The 17565-nt window shown below is 45.3% G+C and overlaps 1 protein-coding gene and 1 long non-coding RNA gene across 3 annotated transcripts in view; one reads left to right on the top strand and one right to left on the bottom strand.

The window, feature by feature from the left end:
* Positions 1 to 17565, bottom strand: part of LOC142806517 (uncharacterized) — a 484058-nt gene that overhangs the window by 295580 nt on the left and 170913 nt on the right. Inside the window, exon 2 of the long non-coding RNA XR_012894637.1 lies at positions 2610 to 2678. This is a non-coding gene — a long non-coding RNA (uncharacterized LOC142806517). The remainder of the gene's footprint in view (positions 1 to 2609; positions 2679 to 17565) is intronic.
* LOC142806464 (calcitonin gene-related peptide type 1 receptor-like) overlaps positions 1 to 17565 on the top strand; it is a 338910-nt gene that overhangs the window by 256360 nt on the left and 64985 nt on the right. The gene's annotated exons all lie outside the window — the stretch shown is intronic.

Below are 17565 nucleotides of genomic sequence, written 5' to 3'. Positions count from 1 at the left end.
TTTGGCGCGCCAGCGGACGCCGGCTCTGGCCTAAAGAACAAGACAGAGCCGAGAGTTGATAAACAAACAAATAATATTCTCAATAATGGCAGATCGAAAACAATACACAAGAATGCACACTCCACAATAGTTGCATACAATATGTCACCAATCAAACCAATCAAACAACGTACTACACAGTACAATCAGCCACTCTCGAATCAACGGACACAGACAACAATACACACTACAATTCAGTCGCATGCATTGAACAACCAATTCACTTAAAGACTAAAGAGATAGAAAATCTATTCAGTCCAAAGTTCTTGGAAGAAAAGTCGGGATGATACTCTTCCGAGAATCACTCACTCAAAGTCCAGCGTTGTTGTCGTTCCGCTGCCCCTGAAGTTTCTCTTCCAGGAAACCTCGCCGAAGTTTCTCTTCCAGGAAACCTCGCGTCTTCAATACGCCACTCTCCAAGCTTCAAACTTCTTCGCCGGAAACACGTCGGCTTCACACACGCAGCTGTTGCCACGCGTCTTCACTCGATAGCGGTAAACACTCGCTCTTGCCTGTAGCTCGAGCCTTCACCCCTCAGGTGGAAATCCTCTTCTTCTCCTGCTTTGTCCCTACGGACAAAACCTTCGCCGACTACACGGCGGAATCCCCACGCGCTCTGGCGCTAACTTCCGTCTTCTCCTCCTTTGTCCCTACGGACAAAACCTTCGCCGACTACACGGCGGAATCCCTACGCGCTCTGGCGCTAACTTCCGTCTTCTCCTCCTTTGTCCCTACAGACAAAACCGCCGACTACACGGCGGAATCCCTTCGCGCTCTGGCGCTAACTTCCGTCTTCTCCTGCTCTCTCGTCTCTGCTGCTCGATTTAATACCTTCCGCGCGAGATTCCAGAAGGTTCTCGTCATTTCATCGGCGCGATACGCAGCGAAGGCTGGGGAGAGGGCGAGACGGTTGGGATGCCCTCCGCGGCGGATGACTCAGCTCGGTATGACCACACCCCTTTCCTTCTAGAAAAATCCAGTGCTTGCTCGGCCGCCGTTGTGGGGTGAGGAGGTTCGTCGGCGAAGCCACGCTTCCGAGAGGAGAGGCTCGCGCTCCCGGGGAGCCTTTAGATGTTTGTTTTCTTTTCCTTTCTTTTTCGTTGACCTCGCGGCGTCACTCCGGTGGTTCGTCGCGAGAATTTGACGGCGCGCCCTTTTTGAGTGCTCGTTCTGTGACAGCATTGTTGCAAGTTTTTTTATTATAATAAATGTAAATAAATGTGAGCCATGAACCAAACGCGAAAAGGTTTATGCTGCTGATTTGTTTACATCTATCTTCTAGTTATGCCTAGAGACGTTCGAAATAGGTAGCTATCTCAAACATTACGCCAGCTCATCCCTAATACTCGGTCATCAAAGCTAACTGAAGGCAAACGAAGTCATTCTAAACAGTAGATTGCTGCGAACAAAATGAATCTTTAAACAACTACGCCAAAATCACTTCCGAGCGGGCGTCCGAGAGCGCCGCCATGTTTTACGTACACTACGTACACCTACGCTAACACAGTAACGTTAAATCTAAAAAATAGCGCGCGTACAGTAAGCGGTGCGAGTAACATACGTATCTGTGCATGCTTACTTCGGTCCTCCTATCACGGTACGCCCAATATCCCGGTAAGCCCGGTATACTATAACTGTATAATATTGCATGCATCAATGAGACGCCTTCCACTACATGACATTCATAACCACGTTTTTTTCTTTTTTCTGAAGCAAGTTTAACAAATAGCATAAGTATGTGGTAGAACAGCTGCTTTACACGTCGACGTCCGAGGTTCGACCCTCTCTAGGACCACAGATGTAATAATTTTGATTTGCATCTTTCTCGATTTTTCGGTCACGAACAAGATGATGATTTCTCGCTCACAACCAATGACGCCGACACCGAAGTTCTAGCGATACCAGGTCTTAAACGCTATCGCAATAAAAGAAAAAAAGCATCGAATAACTGTGGCTTGAGAAAATAACCTTAAGAAAAAGTATAGAACAACGCATGATGAGCACATGGGGTGAAAACATTTAACTAACTGCGCCCAATAAATTACGGGATAAAGGCATTTGAGTAGGACGCCTGTCAAGGTTATGTCCCAGATATCAAGTTGAATGAAAAAGAAAAGTAATCTGATTTTTCCTGTCCGGTGGTAAAACGGTAATAGGTTCTTTAAACTGGAGTCAAGCGAAAGTAAGCAATTAACATGACAATTGTTTTAACTGGAAATCAAATGACCTATCTATCTTACTTTTCATGAGAACGACCGCATAAAATCTCCACCATTCGTTTGACTGTTCAATCTGGATTCAGTTTCAAGTAGTAACTACGAAGTGCGAGAAGCTTTGTGGTGCTTTATTTCAATTTTTTGTTTGCTTGTTAGAGTTTTTGAAGCGAATTTTAGAGACGTTAGAGGAACGATATAATCATTTTTCAGCTCTGCAGCTTCTACGCTCATCTGTTTTTTGCGCATACATACACAGTCTGGCCTCCGTTTTAATTATTCATGTGCTTCTATCGCAAACACATCATTTAAAAGAAACCAGGTTTTTAAGAGTAAAGGACCGAGGTGTTGTCTCACCTGGATTGGAAAAGACGTTGAATAGGGATGAGCACTTTCATCAGGACGTATTGCGTTGCAGTAGGTATGCTGAAAGGAAGAAGATAGATAAGCATATCAGCATAGGTTCAAGCCGAATGCTCTTGCTATACACGTGACATGGGTCCATGAAAATATGATTGCAGGTCTCATTGCCACATTATAAATGCATTCGTCAAAAGGACGTTTTCCCACCGAAATCACTGCAAACTAGGTGTTTTTGCATTTAGGTGATCTCATGTTCAGTTATTAACTTATTGCTATCTCTCAGAGTCTGTTGTTAACAATTACAACAAATTGTAATGAAAGATAACCTATTGCTATCTTTTATATTTATTTTTTGACTACAGAACAAATCTCTTAAAATGTAGCTTATTCAATCCCATGAATAATGGAACCAACTTCTTCTACACTGTTAACATAGTTGTTAATTATTCTGTTGCGGTTGCTGTTTAGATTAAATCATTGCTTCCTTGACTGCTATGTTTCCCGCGAATTATGTTGTACACCACTACGTACACTTGAAAAGTGTATTTGCACTGTTACACGATGTTATTTGCAGTTTGCCAGAGCTATAAGTGCGTCTTTAATTTTTTTAATGGATGATCTTTGCAATAATGTTTACACATTATTGAATGTGTGCATTTTTTCTTCTGCTTGAGTTTGTTTTTGGCGCTGTAGTTTGTTTCGCATTCTGGCGAAACAAGTCGAAACAAGCCTGTAATGTGACAAGCCTGTTCAGGCCTGGAAGGCAGCGCTCGACGAAGGCCCACCAAACATCATCCTTGATTCTGGAAGATAACGACCTGAACTTTGCAGTCAAACTCTTGATTCATTTAGTACCGCAGTGACAATAGTCAGATTGAACTTCTTCGGTTACATAATTCGGTTACATAGTCCTAGCCGTAAAAGGAAGTGGCGTGCGACCAGCCGCTGCACTCAGCTCTACTTCAATTGACGCTCTTCCTGCGACAATCTGGTGACGTAGCCGACCAGTGCTTTGAACCATTCAACCCCACGTGTAGGGTAGCCAGCCGAGCCAAATTTGGTTAACCTCTTTGTCTTTTCTCTTTATTTCTCTCTCTCCCTCGCTCTCAACCGCGATAGACCTGACACTACTGCGAAGGCAGTAGTTTCGTTTTAGAACTATTGTAGTGAATGAGCCGCACAAACGCTGCGCCACTTCTTTTATCGTTGTAACATCTAAATGACGCAGCGATGAACACACTAAACAAACAAGTGATCCTAATTAAACGAACATCGACATTTCAGAAGGAAGAGGGATATTTGAAATGGAAGACAAACAACTCGCCAAGAAGTGGGAAAACACATGCTGCAGGTAGTAGGCACTGCTAATTAACATCTTGGCCAAATCATGCAGTCATTCGCATCAAGGAGAGCTTACATACAGAACAGGAATATTACAATTTCCTCTGGCGCTCTCTTTTTGTTCAGAGGTTCCTTCTCACTCTCCGCGGAGTGTCAGGTAGCTGCTGTTTGACGTCACACAGCGAGTAGCATGCTAATGGCCAAAAGCCGGCAGTAATCTGGTGTGGCATTTGTATCACGTACGGTTTTCGTCACAGAGTGGTGCCAGCTTCTGACGCAGCACTCCACAGTATGCTAGCATTACACAGTAAGACACGCTGCTGCACAGAAATAACAACGGCAGAGAGCAACCGTATTTCATCAAGCACGCTCATGGTCATGACGCGCGCTGACGTAACTGCTTTCGCAAGGGCCATCCCTCACTGCTTAGCTTCCAGAGTGACCATTTGGTAGAAAAAAAAAAGAGAAAGCCATTAACGTGCGCCGCATACCCCCTTAAGCCAAGATACTATTAGAGGAGTTATTGCGGCAATAGACACGTGAGGCCGTAAGCTTTGATGCTGAAGCAATTCGATGGTTACTTGAAAAAAAGGCTTCATGGCTCCTTTGAGCATGATAGAAGGGTCGACAAACTGGCGCAATATGTCATACAACGCCAGGTCCAATCATTCGGCCAGCAGTTACAGCACATGCAAAACTACGAGCCGACCAATCCGCTCAGTGAAGCGTATATGTTTTTGCAATAGACCTCCTACGTTTTGCACTAGGCGGGTTCTGAGCATCAGGCAACATACTCGTGCTTGCAGCAACACAAACTACTGCGGAGAGTGTGGTCAGACACTGTGCTGACTTCGAAAAACTGTCACGTCCGAAGTAGTTTTGATGAACCTGCCATTGCGACATCTGTGACGCAGTGGAATTCAACTTGTACGCGGGGAAGTAACGGAGACAGCAAGGCAATAGATTTTTTTCTTAATACCACGGGTAAATCTCACGAGCCGTCGGGGCCAAAGTCTAGAATAGCACTTTTCATGCCAGTGTTGCAACTACAATATAGCTTCATCAACACACGTCACAAAGCAGCCGAAGCCATCGAGAAATGCGATGCAAGAATAGGCAAAGAAGACAAGGTAAACAAAAATTTATCGCAGAGGTGCACAAGCCATGATTGTCCGTTGCATCACTACAAGCCGCGCAGATTCTGAGCACGTCTGGTTCTAGCTCCTTTACAGCCTTTCATTTGCTCGTTATCTCTTGCTGGACACATCGGCCATACTACAATGGCATGGTGTCCCCGACAGGTGCAATCTGGGATTCGTGTGGGCGACCACCATAACCCTTCAGACATGTGTGTTGAAACAAATCTGCACTCAATGAGGTCGATGGCCTGCAGTTAAACGACACGCAGGTAGAAAGATCGATAAAAAGACGGCTTACGGGTAACCGTGCGAGTGCGTTCAGTGGCGATGCTACACGTGCGATGACGTGACTCTAGCAAGAACGCACATACTCGTTGTCGTTGATGATGGCTACCTGGCACTCGAAGCGAGAAAAAGTGTTTTGGAAAAAATTTTCAACGATTCGCTGTACGATGTACTCTACTACGGGAGAAAATTTGGCAGTCCTGGCCAAAAAAAAACTTATTGTGACATCGGTGGTACATAAAAGCATTCCGAAAAGATCATCAGTGTCTTCAAGAGGAGCGGGGCAGACGTGCAGTGAAATGTAAGGTATGATGCCGGTTACCTCGCTATCTAGTGCAAAGGCACAGGTCTCATAAAAATAAAAGGAAAAAAAAGATGTCCACTTAAAAGTTTTATTTTTCTTCACCAGGTGTCGCGTGATGTGCGCTTTTCATCTTTCCACTGCTTCCTTTTTTTTTCTTCTATTTGTTGTACCTAGAAAAAGATGCCAACTTTCTAAAAGGAATCCGGCAGTAAACACAGGTTACTAACGTCCATGTGGGAGAGGAGTATGCCGACGTTGCACTGGAACTTCTGGTAGTCATATCTCGAAAAAGTGTCTCTGTTTCCTACACACTTTATTCACTTTCCTCCTCGCTACGCCGCAACTACGTTACCCCGTGTTCTCTTGTGCTTTGCAGGAATAAGCGTCTTGCCTATCTTTAAACCACTACAGCGTCCCCTGCCTCCTAATCTGGGCGTGAACCTGCATTCAGCTTTTTCGCAAGTGCTCTTAGCGGATGGTCCGCCTGCTTCGCTAAAATCCCCAGCATCGGAATTGGTTCAAAGAAACTCCTGCGGCAAATGGGGATGACCAGTTGAAAAACGATAATTAAGAGCAATAACTCTAATGAACACATATATTGTTTCTTTCTTTCTATAGACTTTCTTATGAACATCAGGTACTACAAAACATCGCCTTTCCACGCTCCTTACGCTGTGAGCGGGAGGCAAAAGGGCGGAAGAGAGAGAGCGAAAATACTTTATTCAATAATCCGGTGGACGATTATCCAAGCCTCGAGAGGGTCATCGCGATGTGGTCACACATCACTTAGGCGTGTCTTTCTCTCCTCGGCGAGCAGCCCTCGCTGTACTCCCACCTTCTTCTGGCAGTCGTGCCCGTCCCCGCGTGCTGATGTGGTAGCGAGCACCTGGTGCTTTCGCTCGAGCGCCGATTTTCGAGGGCAGCCGAAATCCACTGGAGGGCCCGGCCCGTGTCTGCTCTCCCCGTTTGTCGCTTACCGCGGCGGCAACAAGCCACGGCAAGGTATACGTAAACGGGTAGCGTAACTTCCATTGAAGCCCTTGGATTCAATAGTCGGCGGCTCTTTGCCACCGTCGCCATCTACGTGAGAAGGGGACAACTAAGAGCAAAAAAAAAAAAAAATCCGAAAATATGACGTCACAACTGGAAGTGGTAGCGACGTCGCGCTTCTGTCCGACATGGCGAGAAATTGAAATTTTTCTTAATTGCTGACCTGCCACGTGCCTTCATTATTTCGCAATTTTATTACGCCTTACTTTTGTCTCGATAATTCATTCGGCGAGAAAATAAACGAAAATAACAAAGATTGAGGAAGCAAAATTGCTTTATTAGCCAAATGACGTACTTGCAATATGCACAAAAAACTTCGCGGAGGCAATTGTGAGACAACTGCCCACGATCACAGTAGCATAATGGTTCGACAACTCACGTAGCCAATTCGTCGAAAACCACCGCAGCAATACATCAGCTTTCAAAATATAGCATTGACAGCCGTACAGTAGAGCATCTTGTTGCTTAGCCGGTCTTATTCGCAGTCACCAAAGGTGAAAGCACGCCGGCTGTGCGCCAGCGAAAGCAGTCGGCAGTCTCAGGAGCGGCTATTTACGCATTCTGTGAGCTTTTTGAGCTATTAAATGCACATAAAATCAGGTAAACCTCTGAAGGTACGCACGAAACCACCACGGAAAAGTGAGCGATGCCTCGTTGACCTGGCGATGCGCCGCGTCAAGGAACGGGCCGAGCTAAACACAAGCTCTGACAGCATATTGCCTAGATACGCCCCCAAATCCGTTCGCTTATGTTACCCGACTGCCTGCATGTGCTTGCCGTTTCTGAAACTAAACAAAAAAAAGTGGGTCCTCAACCACATACCAAAGACCAAAGCTTTATTAAAGCAATATACTAATTTTTTGTAACAAACAAAAGTACAATTGCTGAAAATTCAACGTTTAATTATTTTTGTTTTCGCTATTTGTCCCCCACGCACCTAGGTGCGCTTCAATAATCATGCGGTTGTTGATGTCTGTCGCAACAGGTTTAAAACCACTTTTCGTTCCGACTTTTGTGACCTATTTAGATTGACCTTTGCCACGGCAGGATCGTTTTCCCTGGCATAAATTTTCTTAGAAATCTTCGACGCAAAAATTTTCGCCTGTCTGTCTGTCGATTTGTCTGTTTGTCTGCCATTAACGCTACCCTAAAAGGTTTCAGACGATACCCTAAACGGCCGACCCCATCCGCAGCGCCCACCAATATTGCTCAAGAATCAGCGTTTATATTGTGCGATTGTCAATTAACAAGCAATTATTGCGCATATCTGAGGAACCATAACAACACGTCAATATTCTTTATATGTGTATTTTACTAAAAAAAAGGATACATAAGTAATTCTAAGGACCGTAGCGTTTATCACGCTGCGCTGACCATGCGACGCTTGCACGAAAAGGCAAGACTTTCCAACGCTTTCCTAAGACGACTAGGTGGCACCTACCTGTCGCCTTGCGTTCTACACCATATCACCTCCGAGACGGGCGCGCACGCCACGTGTTTCGTTTTCCAAGATAACTGCCAGATAGCGCTCATGTCTCACGCGTGATGTGACTTGGTGCGCTCGTTCGCCTCTGCTTCACGCGTCGAGCTACTCTAACGCAGCACTTTTAGAACACCATTCACCGATTTTCTTGCACAGAACATCAAATAAACGTTTTGTTCACTCTCTCCAGACGCAAGACTATCGTCTTTCGGCGACGTTTGCAGTGTAACATGTAGATAAGGGACCATTTCAGGGGCAAAGCTCCGAGGACAAACGGGTGCCGAGGGACCCGTTCGTTCCTCGGCACCCGTTCGTTCCTCGTCCCGTTCGTCCCTCGTAGTATCAATTCTTCGCCCCACTCTCCATCATTCACTCCGTGGATATGCTGCCATTTTTTTTTTCACATTCCTACGAACTGGGTGACAACTGAAGGATTCTGGCTCAATGTGCCCCCTCGCATCACAGGCCCAATCAGCCTGCGTTTCCTCAACATCTTCCCTGCTTCTCAATATCCAAGTTGTGCGTGCCCATGGCACTTCACGCAGCTCAGCGCCATGCCGCGAGCCGTACCTATTGATTAAATTTAAAGTAATCTGCGGCATCTGTAAGGAATAAGCGATGTGTAGTGGTTTCGATATTAGTGTGTCCACACGATCACGCTTAATTGGCGGTAGTGAGAACCACAGGTTGGGAGGCCCATCGATGCGAAAGGATATGCGGCACGAAACGTTCTGCGTTCTTTTATACGCGCTCTTCGTCGGTACGCCAGTCTTATAACACCTTCTATTTGTTTTGTGTTCCCCAAGCAAGATATCTTCACATTTCACTTTGAATGCCTGCTGAATACGAGGGACGTATTAATGATATTACCTGCTATGTATGCCATAAAATTGTGATAATCAATAAAACTTCCTCCGACACAACCTGTGCCGAAAAGGTGTAGTGCTTGATGACACTGTAAGAAACATGTTAGGTACTGCTAGATTATTTCGATTATGCTCTGCAATCATAACACGCATATAGTGAAGTTCTTCATTAATTTTCCTTGTTCGATTAATAAAGTTATCACTGCTGGTTTAAATACGACTGATTCCTGTACACGTGCTCAAAAAGAAAGAAAGAAGAAAAGAAAGAAAGAAAGAAGAAAAGAAAGAAAGAAAGAAAGAAAGAAGGAAAGAAAGAAAGAAAGAAAGAAAGAAAGAAAGAAAGAAAGAAAGAAAGAAAGAAAGAAAGAAAGAAAGAAAGAAAGAAAGAAAGAAAGAAAGAAAGAAAGAAAGAAAGAACTGTATTCCTTGCAGTGAGCAACACAGCTCACAGACGCAGCACGTAGCGAAAGCCATTGGTATATGCAAAATAAGTGACATGACCTTAGATAAGTGCACATGTTACATATTTAAGTGCTTACGCCTTCGATGTTCGCATTACACTATTTACCTTGACATCTGGTCGGCTGGTGACACGCCCAAACTATGACAGCACTGCATTTATTCTCTTCAATCACGCAAGCGGACGCCATAAATCGATGCGAAATGGTAAACATCGCGTACGCTGGAGCGATTCTGAGGGCGTGCGATTCCGATGACGTTACAACGCATCTAACACTAGCGAGCGCGAAAATACTACACGACACTACCTTCGTTCCAATCGTCGCTGTTCTGTAATCTGCAGGGCTCCTAGCATGGAGTATTATTTTGTAATCACTAACGATAATATTATCTGGAGTTTTAGGTCCCGAAAACACGATATATGATTATGAAAGAAGCCGTAGTCAAATGCTACAAAAAGTTTCGACTATCTGGTGTTCTTTAACGTGCACCGAAATCACACAGTACACGGGCCTCTATTATTTCACCATCGCAGTGCGACTGCCATGAAAGGGATCGAACCAACGACCTTCCAGTTAGCAGCCGAGCACTTTATACCGATTGTACCAGCGGGGCGTACATTTTTTTGTAATCACCATTTTGCGATCAACTCTTATTTGGTGCAGTACCGAGTAATTGTTGTAGTAGTAGTAGCAAGGTAGTAAATAATAATGGTTAACAGCAATACCTCATGTTTAAAGGTACACTAGAATATGAAATGGGAACCATCTAGATTGAAATTAGATATTTGTAACGACGAATTTTTTAATATAAGTTACAACACTTTCTGTAAACAACAAAGACAACAACAAAGTTAAAAACTATCTGAGCTCAAAACCCCCTATTGTAGACGGTACTTCTAATGTGACATCAGCGTCTGATTCACTAAGGGTGGCAAAAATGGAGATCACACTGAGGCAACGTAATGTCGCATATTTATATGCAAGCTTCAAGTTCAGGCGAATCAGTACACTCTTCGTCAACGAATCGCAATATACTTTACCCATAAAGAAATGATGATTGATTTCTAGTCGAATAGTGCATTGCTCTTGCAGAGAGGGTGGTTACATATTCGTTACATCTGTGAATAAACATACTTGTTTAACGCATGCTTATGTTATAGGACGCTACACATAAACATTGCAGTCGAGCCACGGGGGCTGTGGCTTGGGGATCAGCAACATGCGACAATGACAAAGTAGCAGTTCTTGAAATTCCCACAAGAAATCACCAAATGTTTTATATCCTATGTTATTTGTGAATTTGTGTCCACCATGGTGGTGTAGCGGTTACAGTGCTCAAATGCTGACCCCAAGGCCGCGGTTGTGACCCCGGCCACGGCGGTCGCGTTTCGATCGAGGCGAAATGATATAGGCCCGTGTACTGCGTGATGTCACTGCACGGTAAAAAAAAAATTCAGAATGAGGAAATTTCCGCAAGCCTTCAATACAGCATGCGCATAATCATATCTTTCTTTTGGGACGTTAAACCACTGTTGTTGTTGTTGTTGTTGTTGTTGTTGTTGTCATAATTATTATTACTAATATTATTGTTAGATGTAGCAGTACCAGTAGTAGTGGTAGTAGTAGTAGTAGTAGTAGTAGTAGGAGGAGGAGGAGGAGGAGGAGGAGTACGAATTTGTTTTTTTGTACCTTCAAAACGAGTAGTCTGTGTTATTCTAAGCCCGCAAATCTTTTCTGTTTCGTCCATCCAATACAAGAACGAATGACAAAAGTTCTTTCTTGAACAAATAGAGAAACCTCGCGAGACGCACGGCTGAGAACTCCCGCTTTCCTTCGTCCCGACATATCAATCGCGAGTTATTACGTCACGTTCCCGTTTGTACATGCATTTCATTCACACGGGCCGCCTGCTGCTGCTGCTGCTGCCTCGGCCTGTGATCTGGCGACGCGCCCAGTCGGGCGAGACAGCGTATCGGGAAGAACCGCATACACTCGATTGTAAGGTGCCCTTGCCTTAAGAGACACATCCACATCCAAACACATCCATAAATGGGAGCTAAGACGGGACACAGTAAAGAAGCAATGAAACAGCGCTTTCTTAAAATTTCAGTACGCAGCAACAAGCCCACAACTTTCTCAGTTTATCCTTTACTTGCCATCTGCTAGTGAAGATTATTAATAATAATTATTATTATTTCATATTATTGTTGTTGTTGTTGTTGTTGTTGTTGTTGTTGTTGTTGTTGTTGTTGTTGTTGTTGTTGTTGTTGTTGTTGTTGTTGTTGTTGTTGTTGTTGTTGTTGTTGTTGTTGTTGTTGTTGTTGTTGTTGTTGTTGTAACGAAAGAAGAGGAGGAGCGGCGGAGAGCACAATTGGTGACAGCAAACGAAATCTTCGGCGGAGGCGGATGAAAACTCAAAAAGAGAAGACCATGACTAAGACAGCTTAACTGCAACTACCCTATTCTTGGACTCTGCGGGCGTTGTGTGCCTTGCCCTTGAGCAATACAAATCTTGGAATTAACCGCCTCCGCACATTGTGTGGCCGACGATACTATCAACTTACGTATAAGAATCAAGCCTCAGCAACACAGTGACGCTGGTAAGGATAGAAAGCATAAACAAGACGGTGATGTGCACGACGTAGAAAATACTATTAATAATAAAGAGCCGCATTGTGAAAAGGACTACGCCTGCCCTTTGTTGCTATATATGAGCTACGTTGATTACACGTGGCAAGAGAAACAAATTGTTCTCACACGAGCACCACAACTCGTAATATTCGCAAAAAAAAAAAAAACTTGAAAAACAAGCTCGTCTCTTACACGAGTGCATGCGGTAAGCAAGCCGGGATAAACGAAATGACGTGCGCGGCCATTTCTGGGCCGCACCACTTGAGACGCTGATTGCTCTGGCCCCCTAAAGGACGCCGATCGGTAATTACAAGCGTCCCACTATTTTTGTCTTTACTCGCTATAGATTCGGTCTTCTCGCTCTCTCTGTCGCTCTTTCTGCTCCTGTGTCCCGCCCTTCAATGGCGCAACACTGAAGATATCAATGCACAGCGCTGCTGTAGTCGTTCACTTATAGCGAACGCTGGAATGAGGAAACCACGCGAATGCGCGGAATGCTTGTGGCCAATGTGCACAGCGTCACTCCCGCATTCTTTGTATATCACTTTCCCTGGCCTGCGAACGTGTGGGCTACCGCTATGTGGCGATATTACCGGGCCTGGAACGTATATGCGACAGTTCTGTGAGTCCCGTTCATTTTTTTTTCTTCCTTTCTTGTTTCGTATCATATATCGTTTTCCTTCCTTGCATCGCTTCATTGGTTCCTCCGTCTCTGCCATTCAATATCTGCACGTCGAATACCGCGTTGTGAAGAGCGCTGACGTGCTCCCGGTTTCTCTTGTTCGTTTTTGTTTTGTATCTTATTTTGCTACTCAATGTGAGCAGCTCTCTGCTTTTTTTATATATGGACGAACTTGGGAGCATTCATCCTTACGTATTTGAAATCCCGAGAGCCAGAGCAGCTTTCGACCTTCCTTATTGGTGACGCACGCATGCACGTACCGTCAAACAAGCCTGATTGATTGATTGATTTGTGGGGTTTAACGTCCCAAAACCACCATTTGATTATGAGAGACGCCGTAGTGGAGAGCTGCGGAAATTTTGACCACCTGGGGTTCTTTAACGTGCACCCAAATCTGAGCACACGGGCGTACAACATTTCCGCCTCCATGTCAAACAAGCCTTCGCGTACTGTTGCATGTTGGACATACTGGCATACGAACCGGGAAAACATTTGACCGCCAGCAATCATCGAGAAAGTGATGGCGTAGACACCCATGACTTTGATGTTCGTGTTTTGTAGTCGAGAAAATGCGTACCAGTAGCGCATCATTGTTGGTCAGAAGGCAATACTGCATGCTCCTTCCGAAAAGGTTGTTTCTGCATGAAACAGGTCTTGTGCATGACGTACTGATAACGAATATTGCACAGTTCGCGTACAAAAGCGCGTTTCTTGGCTTGTCAGTAAAGGGTAATTAATTGTTGGGGTTTGATTGATTGATATGTGGGGTTTAACGTCCCTAAACCACCATATGATTATCAGAGACGCCGTGATGGAGGGCTTCAGAAATTTCGACCAGCTGGGGTTTTTTAACGTGCACCCAAATCTGAGCACACGGGCCTACAGCATTTCCGGCTGCCTACATCAGAAATGCAGCCGCCGCCGCCAGCCTGCGGGTCAGAAGCCGAGTATCTTAGCCACTAGACCACCGCGACAGGGCAGTTGTTGAGGTTTGACGCCCCAAAACCACCCTGTGTGCCCCGCCGCGGTGGGCTAGTGGCTAAGGTACTCGGCTGCTGACCCACATGTCATGGGATCGAATCCCTGCTGTGGTGGCTGCATTTTCGATAGAGGCGGAAATGCTGTAGGCCTTTGTGCTCAGATTTGGGTGCACGTTAAAGAAGCCCAGGTGGTCGAAATTTCCGGAGCCCTCTCCTACGGCGTCTCTCATAATCATGTGGTGGTTTGGTGACGTTTAAACCCCACATATAAAAACCACCCTATGATTATAAGAGACGTCGTCCGGAAATTTCGACCACCTGGGGTTCTTTAACGTGCACCGAAATATGAGCACGCGTGTCTCGAGCATTTTGTCTCCATCTGAAATGCAGCCGCCGCTGCCGGGATTCGATCCCGCCACCTGCGGGTCAGCAGCCGAGTCTGGTCTTCTCGGTGAAACTTTCCTAAAGGTACACTAAAGTCAAATAACAATTTATGTCAGGGTGAAACTTCAATGTATTACAGCGTCTAAAACAACAACGTTATCAACAGCCCTACTTACCGCGAACTTAAGGTAGAAGAACACATACCACGAATAGAACATTCGCAAAATGATCCTGATGACGTCAGAGTTACCGCCTACAATAATCATTAGTAATCGAACAAGATGTGCTAAATAAAGAACCTTCCGTGCATCAAGAGACGTAATAAAATGTTGTTTGTTGTTCGTTTCTATTTCATCCATGGAAAAAGATAACCACCGAACGTTACAAAGGGAAATGGCGCGAGTGGTTCAAAAGTTGAATTTTCGCCTGGTTAAACTTCGGGTCACTGTATATACTCCTCACGGGGGCCGAGTAGCGCATAGGTTCGCCATTTAGCTTGGGTAGCTACCATAACAACGCTGCGAAGCCACGCTCTGTTTTTGCTTGTCACTTATCGACGAAGCTCGTCGCCGATCGCCATTCGACGTGTCTGACGTGTCAACGACCGGTGAAGAAAGAATCGCCTATTTTCGGGACCATGCCACGGGAGTCCAAAAGCGTTTTTTTTTCTATCCGGTAACACAAAGCGTAAAGATGTAGCGTAGGGCCGAATAACATGCACCGCCGCAGCCACGTGATCAAGTGGCGCCAGCTATGAACGATAAGCAACAACTCACAAATACGAAATATAGGTCCCTCGAGATTAAAAAAACACCCGACTAAGCCTGCAGAATTGATTATTTTTCAGTATGTCTTTTTTTCGAAAATGGTGCCAAATCCACGCAAATACTTTGCTGTCGATGCTTAAGGACATGAATTGAAAGCAAATAAAAGCAACAGTTCGTAGTTAACCAGCTACAGAGAGCACGACGTTTCCAGGTGGACGGCGACTACTTTCGGCGATGCGCTACAAGCCGCCTGCATGGTGGCGAGCGGCGTTGGAAAAAAAAGCGCTACTCTGCTAACTGAAGGCCGCTTATACAGTGACTGTAGCTAGACAGGTTCCGTTATCTAGCGGAGCCCAGTTGAACCAAGCACGTCTGCCATCTCAGAGTCAATGGCAAGAAATTTTTCATAGACCATTGTTGCAGCTGGGGCTTCCGCGACTTTCGCACTGCTGATACTAGTGTCGATGGCAGAGCAGTAAAGCTGGGCAATGATGGGCACGGCAACAGTGATGTGAAAGTTTCCAATTAGAGGCGGGTAACTTGAAGTGTCCTGACGCGATTGAAGTGTCCCAACAACTAAAACGTGGTTTCGTGTCAAAATAAGTCACAAAATTAGCCCTACGAGGCTTCTGGACCGCTATTTCAGAAATCAACATCGACTTAATATTTGCCATTAGTGTCCCTTTAAAACGCGCCAGCCCTACTTTTGATTAGGACAGGTCAGATAATAATAACTGTGGCCTTTCATTCCAAAGCCACGATATGATAAAGAGAGACGCTGAGTGGAGGAAATTTCGAACATGTGAAATTTTTTCAACGTGCAACAACATCACACAGTATATAAGCCCTTCGGATTTAGCCCCCATAAAAGCGCAACCACCACGGCTGGAGTCGAACCCGCGACCTCCGTGTAAGCAGCCAGAGCAGTAAAGAGAAGTGCTTGACAAGGCGGGCGTTGTTCTGTCCTAAATAAAAGTAGTGCTGGGATGTTCCAGTACGCAAATTCACCTGGAAGCTCATTTGATTATAGAGTTTAACGCCTGTCCACGCCCGGCAATAACATCGCAATTATTAAACAAAGATGCGGGGCCACCCCCTTCAAGACTAACAGGCTACCCATAAACTGTACTATCTAAAGCAGGTCTTTAAGTGCACAGTTGAGATGTATTTTGAGCCACGCGAGAGTCGCAGTGCCCATCTCCCTCCCCAACTATCGATAAATTCTGCCCATCTTCAAATGACCATGACTGTAGCAGTTACGATTAGCAGAGCATCGCAGCCTGCATATGGATCATGCTGTTTTGCGTAGCACGTATTCCCAAATAAAACTGCACGACGAAGCCCCAGCCATGCTTGAGTTGAAAGATTTCATTCTAGGTTGTGCAAGTAGTCGGGTTCCAACGTTTGCCGCATACTCTTGCACAGATTGTTTGCATATGCTGATGCGTCAATTATCGTCATCTTACTTCATCTCTCCGTCAGGTGTCTGGTCTAAGCGCAGAAACTTACAAGGAGAAAAAGATATTCGACAGTGAGTGAACTTCGTGCCTGATGTCATTCAATATTGCGTCCCATACGTTCTTTCTTTTTTTTTCCTGTCTACTCGCGTCTATCCCTCCGTTTACTAGTACGTTCAATACTCCACCCCAAGCGTATACGTATATATGGGGACACGAGAATTCGTTTGTGTTTGACTTGCGCAGACAGGTGTAAGAAAAAAAAACGTGTGTCTTTCCCGCCTATTTGTTCATGACATTTCTTTCGGTGTAGCCAGTTTACACCGATGCTCACACTTCATGGGGTGCGTGCAAACTGCCTTTAGCGTACTCAGCACTGCGCGTTGCTTACTTGTTAATGTGCTTGTTTATCTGTTTGTGTATTTCGTCCATTTGCTTTTTCGTTCGTTTTTTTATCTGCCTTGTACATCTGTTGTTTACTCTCTCCTCCGCTTGGTCACGCTCCAGCGTTTCTAGCTCTGTGAGTCTTTCAACGGCGATCGAAAAGGAACGAACGAGGCGCATCGTGAGCACTCGGACCAAAAGCAAGGCGAACCAGTCGTTTCTCAATATTTCGTGTCACGTGAGTCGTCGCAATATATATTTATCTCTTCTACGCGGGTGTACAAACTGCTTTCGTAAGCGTCTTCCATCGCACCGCCGACGGCGACATGGCAAGCTTTAAAAAAAGAGAGAAAGGAATAAAAGCATCCTTCAGGGGGCTTCATAACCCCACCGTTCCAGTCTGAAGTTTCGTCGCATAAAGGGCTGTCGACATCGGTAAAGGGCGGCAGCATCGCCTACGCTCTGTACGCTTCTTTTACGGTCAAGTAGGCTTGATACAAACTGCCACGTTTGACGGTCGGCGGGCCATATTTATGTGGACGCACCACGCATGACGACAACTTGTGCCTGGAGGGTGGCCTCTTTCCCTCAGCATAGTTTTTTTTTTACAGTTTTCGGTTTGCATCCTGTAATAAAATTCAATGTCCGAAATGACTACGACAGCACAGCTTTGCGAGTTGCCTCTCGCGCGGACACTGCTGTATCAAATTTTGCCGAAGTTGATAGAGCCGGCAAA

The sequence above is a fragment of the Rhipicephalus microplus genome, chromosome 1, assembly GCF_043290135.1.
Source record: "Rhipicephalus microplus isolate Deutch F79 chromosome 1, USDA_Rmic, whole genome shotgun sequence".
NCBI lineage: Eukaryota > Metazoa > Arthropoda > Arachnida > Ixodida > Ixodidae > Rhipicephalus > Rhipicephalus microplus.
Note: the sequence above shows the minus strand (reverse complement) of the source record. Positions and strands in the feature narration are given on the sequence as shown.